Source organism: Artibeus jamaicensis, unplaced genomic scaffold, assembly GCF_021234435.1.
Source record: "Artibeus jamaicensis isolate MK-2021 breed Jamaican fruit bat unplaced genomic scaffold, CSHL_Jam_final scaffold_584, whole genome shotgun sequence".
NCBI lineage: Eukaryota > Metazoa > Chordata > Mammalia > Chiroptera > Phyllostomidae > Artibeus > Artibeus jamaicensis.
This window is the reverse complement of record NW_026522048.1, coordinates 729,961-744,249: the sequence shown is the minus strand read 5'-3', so window position 1 is coordinate 744,249 and position 14,289 is coordinate 729,961. Positions and strand designations below refer to the sequence as shown.

The following is a 14,289-nucleotide window of genomic DNA, read 5'->3' as shown; positions in this document are numbered from 1 at the left end:
ATTACATCTAAGAAGAAGAAAAACAGTGACTCTGTCTAAGGAATCAAATTATCTGACTGGGAAGGAATGCGGGATGTAGAATAACACTGGGGCATGTGAGTAAAGGCAACAAGGCCATGCTGCAAGACCTCAGTGATTTTCTCCTTCAACTTTAGTGGGAGCAAGACAGACAAATATTGGAGTTCATAGAGGATACTGTACTCTTTTAGGTTCCAAAGAATTACCGGTGCTCATGTTTCTCACATGTCATTTATGAACACTTCCTTATCAAAAGTTGTTTCTAAAACCACAGTGATTATACTCCTCTTTTCACCATTGCTATTTGAGATTTTTTTCCCTTCTCTACCTACTACTTCTAAGTAATATTCTAATATCACTCAGGGCTGGTCTAGAAAAATGTTACTTTGGGAATAGCCAGAATGGAATCCAAGAGAGAGTTTAGGGGAGAATAAAATAAACTTAAAATTAATCTTTTTAAGGATTCTCTACCCCACCACCTAAGTTCTGAAGGTAACATCTTCAATGCCCTATGCTATTTTCTCAGTTTACTCATATGCCCCAGTGTTATTTGACATCCTGCATTCCTTCTCAATCAGATCATTTGATACCTTAGAGAGAGAGTCACTGTTTTTCTTCTTCTTTTTTAAAAAAATTAATTATTTTTCAAGTACAGTTTTTTGTCTTTTACTCCCATCCCAGCTCCCCCCCCAGTGCTCCCCACCTCCCTCCCATTTCCACCCCCCTTAGTAGTTGTCCATGTGTCCTTTATACTAGTTCCTATAAATCCTTCCCCTTTTTCTCCTGAAATTCCCTCCCCTCTCCCCTCCGGTCACTGTCCCCCTGTTCTCGATTTCAGTGTAGTTGTTTTTATTTTGCTTGCTTGTTTGTTTTGTTGTTTAGTTTCCTGTCAAAGGTGAGATCATATGGTATTTATCTTTCTTTTTCTTCTTCTTAGATGTAATTAAATCCTCAATCCTTTCTATACTCAAAAGCTCATTTTAACAAATTTTTATGATTTTATTTTTTCTATAGTATGTAAGTTGGAGTTACAAGTATAGTTCACCTCATTTACTAACTGATAAATTGTTAGTGACTGCCTGAGATGTTACATTTTAAAAAAGTTTAAGACCAATGTGTAGTCTCAGCAAGAAAGAGCACCCTCATCAATTAGGGATGCCTTTCTCAGTTGCAGGTGGCAAACAATGGCATTCATGCCAGGAGTTTGTATCCTGAATTGTGCTCTTTCAAAAAATAAAATAAGAGAAATATGATAATTATAACTACAAACACAAAGTTCAAAAGAGCAATTCTTTTTCTCTTAAGGAATGGTAGAGTGTGGACATGCCTTCTCAGAGGTAAGAAAGGATCAGTCTAGAGGCATACTTTTGTGATCCAAGTATATGAAAAATCAAGGATGTACAAAACAATATAATAAACACGGTAATATACTTTAAGTGCTTAAATTTAACTAAAGGTCTGTGAATACCATTTTTCAGTTCTTTTGATGTGTCCCCATGACTTTTATGCATAAACTCCTTTGATGATAAAAGTAGAAGTAAAAATTTGAAGTCTTTCATTCCTGAAGGATGGCCCTTGAATTTAGTTCTAAAAATGAACCATGGTAGTTGGACCGATTTCTTTTGTACAGTGAAAGAGGGAATGAGAAACACTTGTCAGAAGGCGGAGTGAAAAAATAAAACAGGAAACATCAGGACAATGCCCAAAGCCAGTGAAATAAGAGAAAGGTGGTGACCAGAAAACTATTTCAGGATGGGGAAACATGGTATCAGGGCTCCCTGAGACCTGTAATTCTTCAGGACCTTTATCCTGAACCCTCCTTCTCTGATGTTTTACTCTAGTTCTCTTTCTTCAAAGAGTTGTCAACCCCAGCTGCTAATTCTCAAGTTGCTTGCTGGATTTTTGGCCCCAAGTGCTGTCAGTCAGTACCAGCATTTGGTATCAGGGCATATCTTACTCCTGGTGCTTGGTAAAGATAAAGGCTATGGACAGGAGTTTCTGATCCATTGCCAAAGGGGTATAAATGTGCCTGGAAACTCAAACAGGATATCATATTTCATTTGCTCATATGAGCATTGGTTTTCTGGTAGCCCTTTTATACTTTGAATATAGTTCTAAACCATGGACTCATGATACAAATTTAATAGTTTTTCCTGTCCTGAATGAATAATATCCATTGTGTATAATATTATGTCTATGGGAAAATAGCTCTCAAATTCCAAATAATTGACTTCCAAAGAACATTTGTGTTACACCATTTTGTAATTGGTAAGCTCCTTCCTCTGCATTCTTTTTCAGTTATATAATGAAATTGAACAAAGCTGGTGTCAGATCTGCATCTCCCCATACACTCAGTTTACCAGTTCAGAGAAGAAAGAAATGAACCTAATAATGCCAAGTCACTGACTTGGTTACTTGTATTTTATCAGATGGTAATAATTTTTCACACTATCGCATTCTTCTGTCACCTCCACATTGCTTAAGAGGGACAGAGCCAAGGAGTAAAGAGTTTACTAGATGTGAAAGCTATAGGTTTGGTTACATGTTAAGTATCACAAATGATGAACGTTTCTATTAACCTTTCATGTTGTCTTCAGTATTTTTTCTAATAAAAAGTTGACCCAGAAAGGGACCTATTCTTGAGATGTACTCTATGAATACATCTAGCGAAACATGTCATGTGACTTTATTGTGATTTTACTTAGGATTTGGGAGAACTGTGAAAATGAAGTGCTCTGTACAAGACAAAATCACTTACATAAAATCTAAAACACACAAAACAATACTATTGTCAATGGTGTAGACATCCGTGGTGAGAGTGTAAAAATGTGCACAGAGGGCACATGCTGGTACTAGGCTGTGGCTGCTTCTGGGAAACAAAGGAATGAGGTGATGGTGAGGCTACTACTGTCAAATGGATGCAGTATTTAAAGATGAGGTGCAGGTATGGAAACACATTAACATATAAATCTGTTGTCTCTGTTATTTTTGTATATTAAAATATTTAAATATTTAAAATATATTTTACAGGAGAATTGCAGGATTGCAAAATAAGAAAAAGTTTATTAACTTTTTCAAATTTTTAATCAGTAATTGTCATGTGTCAACTGAGTCAGTTCTTTAATTTAGGTTTGAAAAATTTTCACTTTTTGACACTAATTGTGAGCTGAGTAATCTAACTTCGACACTGTCTTGCGATTTGAGTTCACTTTCCTCATAGGGTTACATTTGTTACCTAATATTAATTCATACATTTTATTTTATTTTTATGGAATTAATTTAAAAATATTTGTAAATAATTGTTTGTTGTTGAAGTACAGTTGTCTCCATTTTCCCCCCACCATGCCCCACTGCCCTACCCTCGAACCCACCTGCTTTGGCTTTGTCTGCGTGTTGTTTATACAGGTTCCTTGATGGCCCTTCCCCTATTTTCCCCCATTATCCCTCTTCCCACTGGTTACTGTTAGTTTGTTCTTTATTTCGATGTCTCTGGTTATATTTTATGAACTTTTAAAATAATTAACTTAGTGCTTTTAAACTTAGAAATAAACTATTTCATTGTGAAATATACATATGAAAGTCCTTCTTCGTGTTATATTGTATCAATTAAGATAAAATTGGGGGTGCCAAAAGTGGATTGTACCAATTATATTAGTGCATCATCATAGAATAGCTCTATTACAGTCAGGTTCCATGAAGGAATTAAGGAAAGAACCCTGGAGAATGAATGAAATGGACAGAGGAAAAGTTTTTACTTTTTCTCCTTGAGAATGCCCTTGTAGTGTGAAAAAACACATTACAAATTAGTACCTGAATTTCTGTGAACAAGAATCAAAATAGAAAATAAAAGTAGTTTGATTATTAGCTTTTCCATTCATATAAATACTGACCTGTAATAGAAGGCCTCCAACTTCTAATTGGTCAAAACCCCCTAGGATTAAAAAAAAAGTTTCAAAATTAAAATGAATCACACTCTAAGCCCTGGCTGGTATGGCTCAGTGGATTGAGTGCCAGCCAGCAGACCAGAGTGTTGCCGATTTGGTTCCCAGTCAGGGCACATTCCTGAGTTTGGGGCCAGGTCCCCAGTAAGGGGCACTGAGAGGTAACCACACATTGATGTTTCTCTCCTCTTTCTCCTTTCCTTCCCCTGTCTCTAAAAATAAATAAATAAAATCTTAAAAAAATAAAATAAAATGAGTCATACTCTATCTTGATATTCAATAAAATGGTGGGATTTTTTTTTACTTTAGGCATAACAAAGAATGTTCAAATGCAAATTTAGAAAATACTAATGTTCATATAACTTTAAATGAAAGTCATTATCAGAATTCCACTGATTTACAACATAGCTATATACAAATGATCAACATTAACAGTGATATAATAAGAACATTAACTGCATATGCAACTGTGTGAGATAAAATAGAAATAAAATCAATTAAAGCAATTATTGTCTTCATCATTATGATCATCTTTATCATAATGATGACTGACATGTTTTAAACTCTTCACAGCTTGCAAAATGCTTTCATCTTCAGTATCTCTCAGACTTCACAAGTGCCTTGAGAGTGGCTAAAATGTGTTACTTATTCTCCTAGAGTTGTAAATTATGAAAAATGCAGAAAAACAAAGCAATACTACAGATAAGAAGGCATTATTTCTATGGTGGCATTTCAAAGAGATAAATTTGGAAGATTATGGAGGAAGGAAGTCAGGAAGATGGGTTCTTAGCTAAACAATGGGATTTTGCCTATTTAAGATCTCTAATGTTTGGTTAGGAACTGCCCAAATAACTAATATTAGAGTACACAGAGAAATATATTGTTATTGTGAAAATGTTCGAATTGTTCTAGAGGGGAAAGTTATAACACATATGACTTTCAGCAATCTTGTTTTCTCTGTATCCTCACCTCCGCCCCACATAACCTGAACTAGATTATTTTGAAACAAATGTAAGATATGATATCATTTCATTTAGGAAAATGCAAATGAACTTTATAAAATAAAACTAAATCCATTTGACCTAAATGAGTATTTAAATAAAAAAATATTCTTTCATTTAATCACTCAAAATTGCTGTTTTGCTTTAAGATATTATTTATTTTCAAACTCCTGGACAAATTTGGCCCTTTTCTGTGTGAATAACACATTCTACTTGCAATTTCGTAATATCATAAACTCTCCCTGGGGCTAAGCAAAAATGTTGTGCATTTTTACTTATCTGATACAGCCTTGAATAAAAACCAGATTCATAGAAATGTTCATTGGATGACTGACTGCATGGATAAAGTGATGTAAGCATGGATGATTTTTGGTAGATGTCTGCAGTTAATGTGTAGTCATCCTACTCCTGTTAACCAAGGCACTCAGCTTTTAACACTGCCACCACAACCAGCTTTGTGATCTTGAGCAAATCAGGTAACTTTTTTGAACCCTTTGCTCTCCTTAATAAAATAAAGAGAGTACATGCTCGATTACCTCTAAAATAGATAGATATTATAGCATTCAACACTAAATTCTGTTATTCTATTTTTAGAGTACTTCATTTCTTACTTCCATTATACATATTCATTATTCGAGGCCTGGAGTCTTTGTTTAACAGTGATTTTTACCTCAATTAAATAATCCAATTTCCTATGCAAGACAGTACTTCCAAATGTAGAAAAAGAGCAATGATGAACAGCAAGTCGGCAGTGATTATAGTGACAAATCAGTCTTCAAGGACAACACTTTAACATTGAAAGCAAATCCATTATATCTATCAAGGCTATGAAATTACATAATTTGATCTTTCTCAAAATTTTGAGTACATACTGACCATTTTAAATTTCTTTGGTGATAACTCATTATAAACATCTGTGGCCTTGTAGTTGTATTGAGTTATATATTTTTATGCTGTTAAGTGGATTGTTATTTTTAGTACATTTTTTCTGTGATTTTCACTGCTGAAATCCAATATAAAATAAAAATATTAAAGATGCAGAGATGGTCTTTTAGAATTTTTAAAGAAAATTTTTTAAGACTCTATTTTTTTAATGAACATGTTCAGTGATATAACACAGTAAAGGAAAAGCTACCTATTTCCTGAAAGTTACTTCTAGAAAACAGGCTCACCCAAACTGAGTTTTATTGTTACCTTTGACAATGCTTTCTGGAGGTCCATGAGCATCTATTTATTAAATATTCATTCATCATATATTAAAACATAAAAAGGAAACTGAAAATACTTTCAATGTCCTAAATAATATTAGCTTTTATTCACATTAGTTTTACCTGATCTAGGAATCAATTACTACAAAAGTCATTATGCTTTGTAGCATTTTCCTGTGTGGCTAAGACTACTAATCCAAAAGTCATTTCCCAAGAGTTGAGGCTAGAAGATTTAAATGATCAGTGAAGACAGAATTCCAAAAAATATCTTATGTGCCAACAACCAAAAATCTCAGAAAGAAAGTGTTTTTCCTTGGGAGTAACAGAACAAAGAGATGCATCCATACACGCAAACACAATCACACACCTTTCTAACTGTGATTGAAGGAGTAAACCAAACCATGCTTTTGTTGATAGAGGGCAAAAATATACCTTGAAAAGTATTCTCAATCTGTAACTTTAGTTCGTTTCTATTATCCAGACAGGATGCATTATACTTAAAAGAATGACCAGAGAAGTACTTAAAGATTTGATGATGTGCTAAAACTGTTATTGTGGGTAAATATAATATTTGAGTTCCTTTAATGTCACTTAAATTATAGAACTATAAGTCACTGTCTTAACATTTTAGCATTCAAGGCGGAATCTTAGGACTGTCAGAGACTTATAGTCTTGTGTGCTTGAAGTTAACAACATGAAGAAAAATACTTTTGCTTCAGATGTATGTTTTATCAGTCAGCTGTCTTAATGAATTGCACTTTGGGTCTGATTCTTCAGATAATTTGTAAGATTGTTTTAGTTTATGTATAGAAAATAATTCAAAATGTTGTTTTTAGACTGAATTATCCCATTTGTATCAAAATTAAGTAAATATTTTATGAAAATTATGACACTTCTTTTTTTTAAAATATTTTATTTATTTATTTTTCGATAGAGGGGAAGGGAAGGAGAGAAATATCAATGTATGGTTGCCTCTCATGCGCTCCCTGCTGGGAACTGGCCTGCAACCCAGGCATGTGCCCTGACTGGGAATCAAACCGCGATACTCTGGTTCGCAGGCCTGCGCTCAATCCACTGAGCTACGCCAGCCAGGGATGAAACTTCATTTTTAAAGTGCAATGATATGGGCTCATATTTAAGGACTAGTTTTCCAAACAACCTTTTATGCCTATTTTTACTCCTCAATTGTATAAGATTAGGTTGTATTTTACAACTTCATTTTGAAACTTCTTCCTGAACTTTAACTCAGAGTTTCAGGTAATGAAAAAGGATTATATCTCTCTAAGTACTACAAGAATACTTAGTTACTTCATCATTACAATAACTTAGGGGCGTATCAAAAAGGTTAATTGAAAATGATATAATAAGCTGTGGTAAATAAAGCTTTTGTGATGCACACAAACATCATAAAATTTTTATTTTATGAGAATAATAGGGCAATTGGTAGAAGAAAGAGTTAAAATATCCAATTTGGAAGCTGACTCAGAACACTTTTCCAGAAGTCTGCATTTCCAAAGACACACCTTTACTAGAAATGTGCCATAGACAGAGCTTTGGAAAAAAAACAACTATGCATTCTGTTGGTGACAGGACTGAGTACGCATCATTCAAGTCTGCCCTCCTGCAGTCCTCATGTCTAAGGCAGAGTCTCCCAAAGAGCCCACACAGCTGCGGAAACTCTTCATTGGAGGTTTGAACTTTGAAACATCCAATGAGAGTCTGAGGAGCCATGTTGAGTAATGAGAAACATTCGCAGACAGTGTGGTGATCTGAGATCCAACACCAACTGCTCCTGGGGTTTTGGGTTTGTCACATATGCCACCGTGGAGGAGGTGGATGCAGCCATGAGTGCAAGGCCACACAAGGTCAGTGGGAGAGTTGTGGAATCAAAGAGGGCTGTCTCAAGAGAATCTCAAAGCCTGGTGCCTGCAATTGTGAAAAAGATATTTGTCAGTGGTATTACAGAAGAAGCTGAAGAATATCACCCAAGAGGTTATTTTGAACAGTATGGGAAAATTGGGTGATTGAAATAATGACAGACCGAGGCAGTGGCAAGAAGATAGGCTTTGTTTTTGTCATTTTTGATGACCATGACTCTGTAGACAGGATGATCATTCAGAAATACCATAGTGTGAATAGCTACAACTGTAAACTAAAGACAGCCCTATCTAAGCAAGAGATGGTCAGTGTTTTATGCAGCCAAAGAGGTCAAAGTGGTCTGGAAATTTAGTGATGGACATGGAGGTGCTTTGGGTGAGAACAGCAACTTTGGTTGTGGAGGAAACTTTAGCAGGCAAGGTGGGCTTGGTAGCAGCTGTGGTGGTGCTGGGTGTGGTGGCAGTGGGAGTGGCTATCATGGATTTGGTAGTGATGGGAACAATTTTGGATGTGGCGGAAGCTACAACAATTTCGGCAATTACAATAGTCTTTAGATTTTGGACCCATAAAAAGAGAGATCTTTGGAGGTAGAAGCTCTGGCCTCTGTGGTTGTGAAGGCCAATACTTTGCCAAACCACAAAACCAAGGTGGTTTTGGTGGTTCCAGCAGCAACAGTAGTGAAGGTAGTGGCAGAAGGTTTTAATTATTGCCAGGAAACAAAGCTTAGCAGGAGGGGGGCCAGAGAAGTGCCAGGGAAGCTAGAGGCTACAAAAGATTTGTGAATTCAGCTAAGGACCATGGTGGCAAGCCAGCTGCTGTGAAGAAGATGTGTTGTAAATGATACTCAGGTGTATAGGCACAAAACACAAGGGCTGCACTTGTGATTAATTGTGTAACAGGTTATTTTACTTTTTCTTCTGTGGAAAGTATAAAGCATCCCAACAAAAGATTTTAATGTAGACATTTTTATTTTGCACCCATGCTGTTGGTTGCTAGATGTTGGTCTGATCATGACATTGAATAAGTGTGTATTAAAAAAAACTATGATGTCAGGTGCTCTCTGTAGTCATGGCAATGCATTTATCATGGCTGCAGGAATAAGGGCTAAACAATGCAGCTAAAATCTGCTCAAACCATTTGTGTCTATCAAAAACTTGGAAATGAAGAAGAATGCTGTGCTCTGCAGTGCTGATTTCGATGTCAGCTAATGGCAAATTACTTAATTAAATTAAATTAATTAATGCCACATCTTGTGGCTATATTTCTACCTCTTTGAGCCTATAAGACCCTGTGTCTGTGGAACTTTTCTTCAAGCTTAATCACATCTATTCCATTTTCTTCTACCCACAATACTTTCTTAACTCTGAAATTTAGTTAAAAAGAACAAGAATAGCCAGATTAAATAAAATAATCAAAAGGCAGTAAGTAGTTTGAGGGATGTGTGTTCTAAGGCCACCTCATTCCCTTGGACTTAAAAACCTTCATAAACCATCTCTTTTAGTAGAATTAACTAGTAGCACTAAGAGCAGAACTCTCTACTTTATTTCATTGAGTCTTTGAACTAATTCATGTGCCCTGGAAGTGGCAGATACCAAATATGCTTTCAGTGACATATTTGCTTAAAAAAGACCATCTGCATAGTTTCAAAAAGCAATAGGAAATTAAATGGAGAAAAACCCTCTAAATTGTAGCCATGTTTTGAAAAAATTAATAAAAGTAAAAGAGGTATAAGCTCTCTCTGGGAGAGCCTCTCCTCTTCCTCCCTTTGACCCAGGCACCTGCACCTGTCATTTCTGCTGTGCGTCTGGGCACCACTCAGAGGGGCTGAGAAGGTCACAGCTGCATATCCCTGGATAACACCCCACCCGCACTTTCTCAGCAGTGAGATCCCCTTCTCAGAAAGGGGAAATCATAGAGCCAAGATAATGAAAATAGGAAAGGATAAATGTCATGCTAAATCAAACCAGTGGCTTTTATCTATCCCCCACACTTTCAAAATGTGGGATGCATATTCCTGGTTGTATCTGAAATAATCTGAGATGTAATAAAGACATGGCATTATATAACATTGACCCAGATAGTGAGCAATATTCAGTTTTCTATACTCTTAATCCTTTTGCTGACCTCATAAGAGGTCCTTGTGTTTTTTTGGAATATGTAGTTAGTACCTCCTTAATATCTGCTAGTTATTCTTTATCACACTGGGAGCAGACCCCAGCTCAGAATCTTCATCAGGCCAGTGTCCGTTATAATTCAACGCTTTTTGAATTTTAGTAGTTCTTTCCTTCGGTTCTTTATTTTAAGTAACAATGCAAAATCTTCAAAATAAATAAGCTAAATAAATAAACACAGGAGTGGGCTAAAAAATAAACAAACACTACATTGAGTTTTTCTTCAAAACGCTCACTTTTGAGAACTAGATAGGAAATATAAATACTAACCTGACTTCACTAAAGTTACCTTTAAAATTACAATTAATCAGTAAAAAAATATAATTTTTAAAGCTTTCTTAACTTACATGAATGATTTCATAGCTAGAAATTCTATACTCTATTAATTTTTTAAGGCTAGAAGTGGATGTTTTTTAAAAGTCAGTTCTCATTGAGAACCTTAAGACTTGTAGCTTATAAATCCAAAATCCTAAACTTTTATCCATTTGATACTAAATACTTAAAAATCACACTTTATGTGTGTTCTTCATTCTTCTGCAGCATCTCCCAGTGTATCAACTCAATGAAGTATTTATGGGAAGAAGCAAGAAAGTTGGGGCCCCTGGAGTTTGGGAATAATCTCTTATTTATTCAGTCACTTTTCCCCTTTTAATCAGCCAGTATTTATGAATCTCTTTGTTGTGCAGCTTTGTTATAAAATGAAGACACTAAGTGGAATATAATATGTAATCTCAAAATGTAGTACTTGAAAAACAAATTATGTTCAACTTACAAATATATTTTTGTTTGTCAAGGCAAAGAATAAGAGGTATTAAAATGTTCTCCCACTGAATGACATACTGTATTGAAGTCAAAAGCCCTCCTACATTCCCTATTTATTACACATAAATCTCTATGAGTTGTGTCCCTGCTCTGCAACCCCTAAAGACATTGAACTAATGACCCCAAACTTAGAATACAGTGGAGAGTCACTGTTTTGAAGTGTTTGTTTAATTTGAGAAACTGAATAAACTGATCTGCAGGGACTACCAGGTGCTGTGGGAATGTGCAGAAATGTATCCAATTGACCGTGGTGTGAATGAAGACTGAGATAAATTTTGAAAAAAGTAACTGTTACTCCAGTGAAAAGATAAAAGAGAGAAAAAATGTTTCCTAGGCAAAGGGAACAAGGCATCAAAAGACATAGCAGCTCGAGGTAGGTGCTGTGCTGTCACACTGCATGCAGTAAAGCTTTATGAGAGCAGAAGGGAAAAAAGGAGATGAAGTCTGAAGAAGAGAATCTGAAGTCAGATCAAGAAGAGGTTTTATATCATAATAAAGAGTTTGGGATTTACCTTAAAATAGTGGATTGATACTAATGGGAGCTCTGACTTTCCCAGGTAACAGCTAGCTCGGAGATAATCAAGGGTTTGATGATGACAATATCTTCTTCTCTGGCCCCCAAACTATTTTGTTTTCAGGACTCTAAGTCCCCCTAGTTATTCTCTGACTTGTGGGTCCTGAGTCAGTTTCATGAGCCTCTTGGGCATTCTCTCTCTTGGGCTTCCTTCTCCTGACATCCTGAAAGTGATTCAGCCAAGGGAGCCAAGTCACATCAGATGACTAAATCAGATAGCTCAGCCTGTAAATTGCTCATCAGAATTTTGAACCTTGTCTAAAAAAGTAGATTAATTAAGTTTTAAGATGACTGTGGTTTCCTTTGGCATTTCTTCTTTCCCCTCCTCTATTTTCTTTCTTGTTATCTTTCTCTACCTAGGATTCATGGAGGGCTAGGATAATTTTTTTCACTTTTATAATCAGCTAAATGCTCTTCCAAGATACAGTATTTTAAAAATTGAATTTATAAAAAAAGCCTGCTATTCAATGGTATATTTATATAATGGAATACTACTTGGCTATAAAAAAGAACAAAGTTTTACCCTTTTGACAGTGTGGATGGACCTGGAGAACATGATGCTAAATGAAATAAGCTGGTCAGAGAAAGACAAGTACCATGCGATTTCACTCATATGTGGAATCTGATGAACAGACTGAACTAACAAGGAAAATGGATACAGACTAATAGATAGAAAGCAGGCTGACTGTTCTGGGGGGGTACGGAAGGATGAAGCAAAAAAGAAGAAGAACTCGTGGAGACAGACAACAGTGTGGTGATTGCAGTGGGGGTAGAGAAGGCTGGGTGGAGATGGGAGAGGGTGTGGGGAGATAGATGATAATGAAAAAAACACAGTAAAATAAAAGCATGCTGTTACTACCAAAAGGATAATATACTCCATAATAAAATAAAATATTCAGAGTATCATTTAAATGTTTAAAGTAATTGTTACGGTGACAAACATTAAGATAATTATTTTTCCCCTGTGCTGTGTGTCTTAATACAATAGGGCGGAAAACCAGGGCAATCTGTGCCTTCTGTGTCAGTTTTGAACTGTCTTTTTTTCAATGGGTATTGTAAAATGTTATATGCATTTAGACTGAGCTTAAACACCCCAAATAAAAGGTTAATGAGAATTTAGGAAAGCCATCACTTATGAGTGTTGCTCATAGTTCCAGAAAGTCTTCAAGAAACTCCAACATGTAAGGGTTTGGGTTGTTGTTTTTTTTTGTCATTTTAGAATATTTTATATGTGTTAATTTAATCTCAATTTTCAGTGCTCCGCTTGAAATCTGTCACTGGTTCCTCATAAACTTCAAGATAAACACAAAACTCTAACCAAGGCATATAAAGTGGTAATAATTCATTGATTCATTGATGTATTCATCATTTAATAATCCTTTATTGAGTATCTGCTGCATGTCATGCTCTTTCCTAGTAGTTTTGCTCACCTGGTTTCTGCTCAGCGTTTAGGCCTTTCTCCGCCAGTGTTCCCACTCATACTCTTCATGACAGCCATCTGACCCACCTGCAATTCCCAAAGCCTCCTTACCTCAGTCACACCTCCACATTGTCCCTAGCCTGCTTCTATGCCGAGAATGCCTTTTACCTCTTACCTGCATAGCTGATCCTCAGAATTACACGGGGTTTTTAAAAATATACATATTCCAGGCTCTCAACTTCAGTGATTTGGAGTCAGTAGAATTCTAATGGGTACCACAAATCTCATATTTATAAAAGACTCTTAGGGATTGAAATAATCAGGGTGATTTTGAAACACTTGACTATTTTTTGAGGCTTAACTTAGTTACAATCTACATTAACACCAGATGTCCTCATTATTTTGTTATGTAGTCAATAACAGTAATTGTACTCCTGAAACTATACTCAAGGTATTTGTATCTTAAGTGTTTGTTTGTTTGTTTGTTTGTTTCTCTGCATTTGAGTAAGTTGATTATCCTATCCAGGGATTATCCTGTCACTGTGCATTTTATCCATGGTGACAAGCACAGTTCCAGGCATGCAGGATCCTGAAGCAACCTTTAGTCAATGAATGAATGAGCTTAAAATCAATTATTGTTATTGACATGAGGATATCTTAAAGATAGTGAAGACTTTTCAGTGTCTGGACAAATATTACTGACTTTTGTCAGCACTGACTGGAAAGTAAGTAAGACAATTTTGCATTTTCCAGCCACGGCTACTTCTCCACCTAAATGTACCTGTATAGATGAACTGCGTTGGAACATTGGAAAAACCACCAGCCAACCAACTTACAGATTATTGAAGTGTAATAAAGTGTCATCTTTTATTATGGTTTGGATGGATTTGTCATGTGTAGTAATAGTTAATAGTCTGATATGGTGTTCATGCCAAAAATGAATGCAAATGATTGCAAATTCAAACAATAATAAATTAACACCTCTGGAAGGAAGTTCTCAGAGTCAAACATATCTTCAAAATCAAGGTTGAATTATGTGTTTTAAGTGATTAAGGAATTGAGGTCCTTTATATTACTAAATGTACTACACACAAATCAACTTTTTGGAAAGCTTCTACCACTTTTTACTTTGCTGCCCATTTTGATTGCTCTGACCACTGAAGATTCAAGTAGCTGTTAAGGACTGAGAAAAATTCTCCCATTTACATTTATCTGGCATTTCTTTTTATTCTCTGCTATCATTCTCCATATATTTG

General features: G+C 35.7%; 1 pseudogene; it reads left to right on the top strand.

Moving 5' to 3' along the window:
• Window positions 1-7,800: 7,800 nt before the first annotated feature.
• On the top strand, window positions 7,801-8,749 carry LOC119050948 (heterogeneous nuclear ribonucleoprotein A1-like; annotated as a pseudogene).
• The last annotated feature ends 5,540 nt before the right edge of the window (window positions 8,750-14,289 follow it).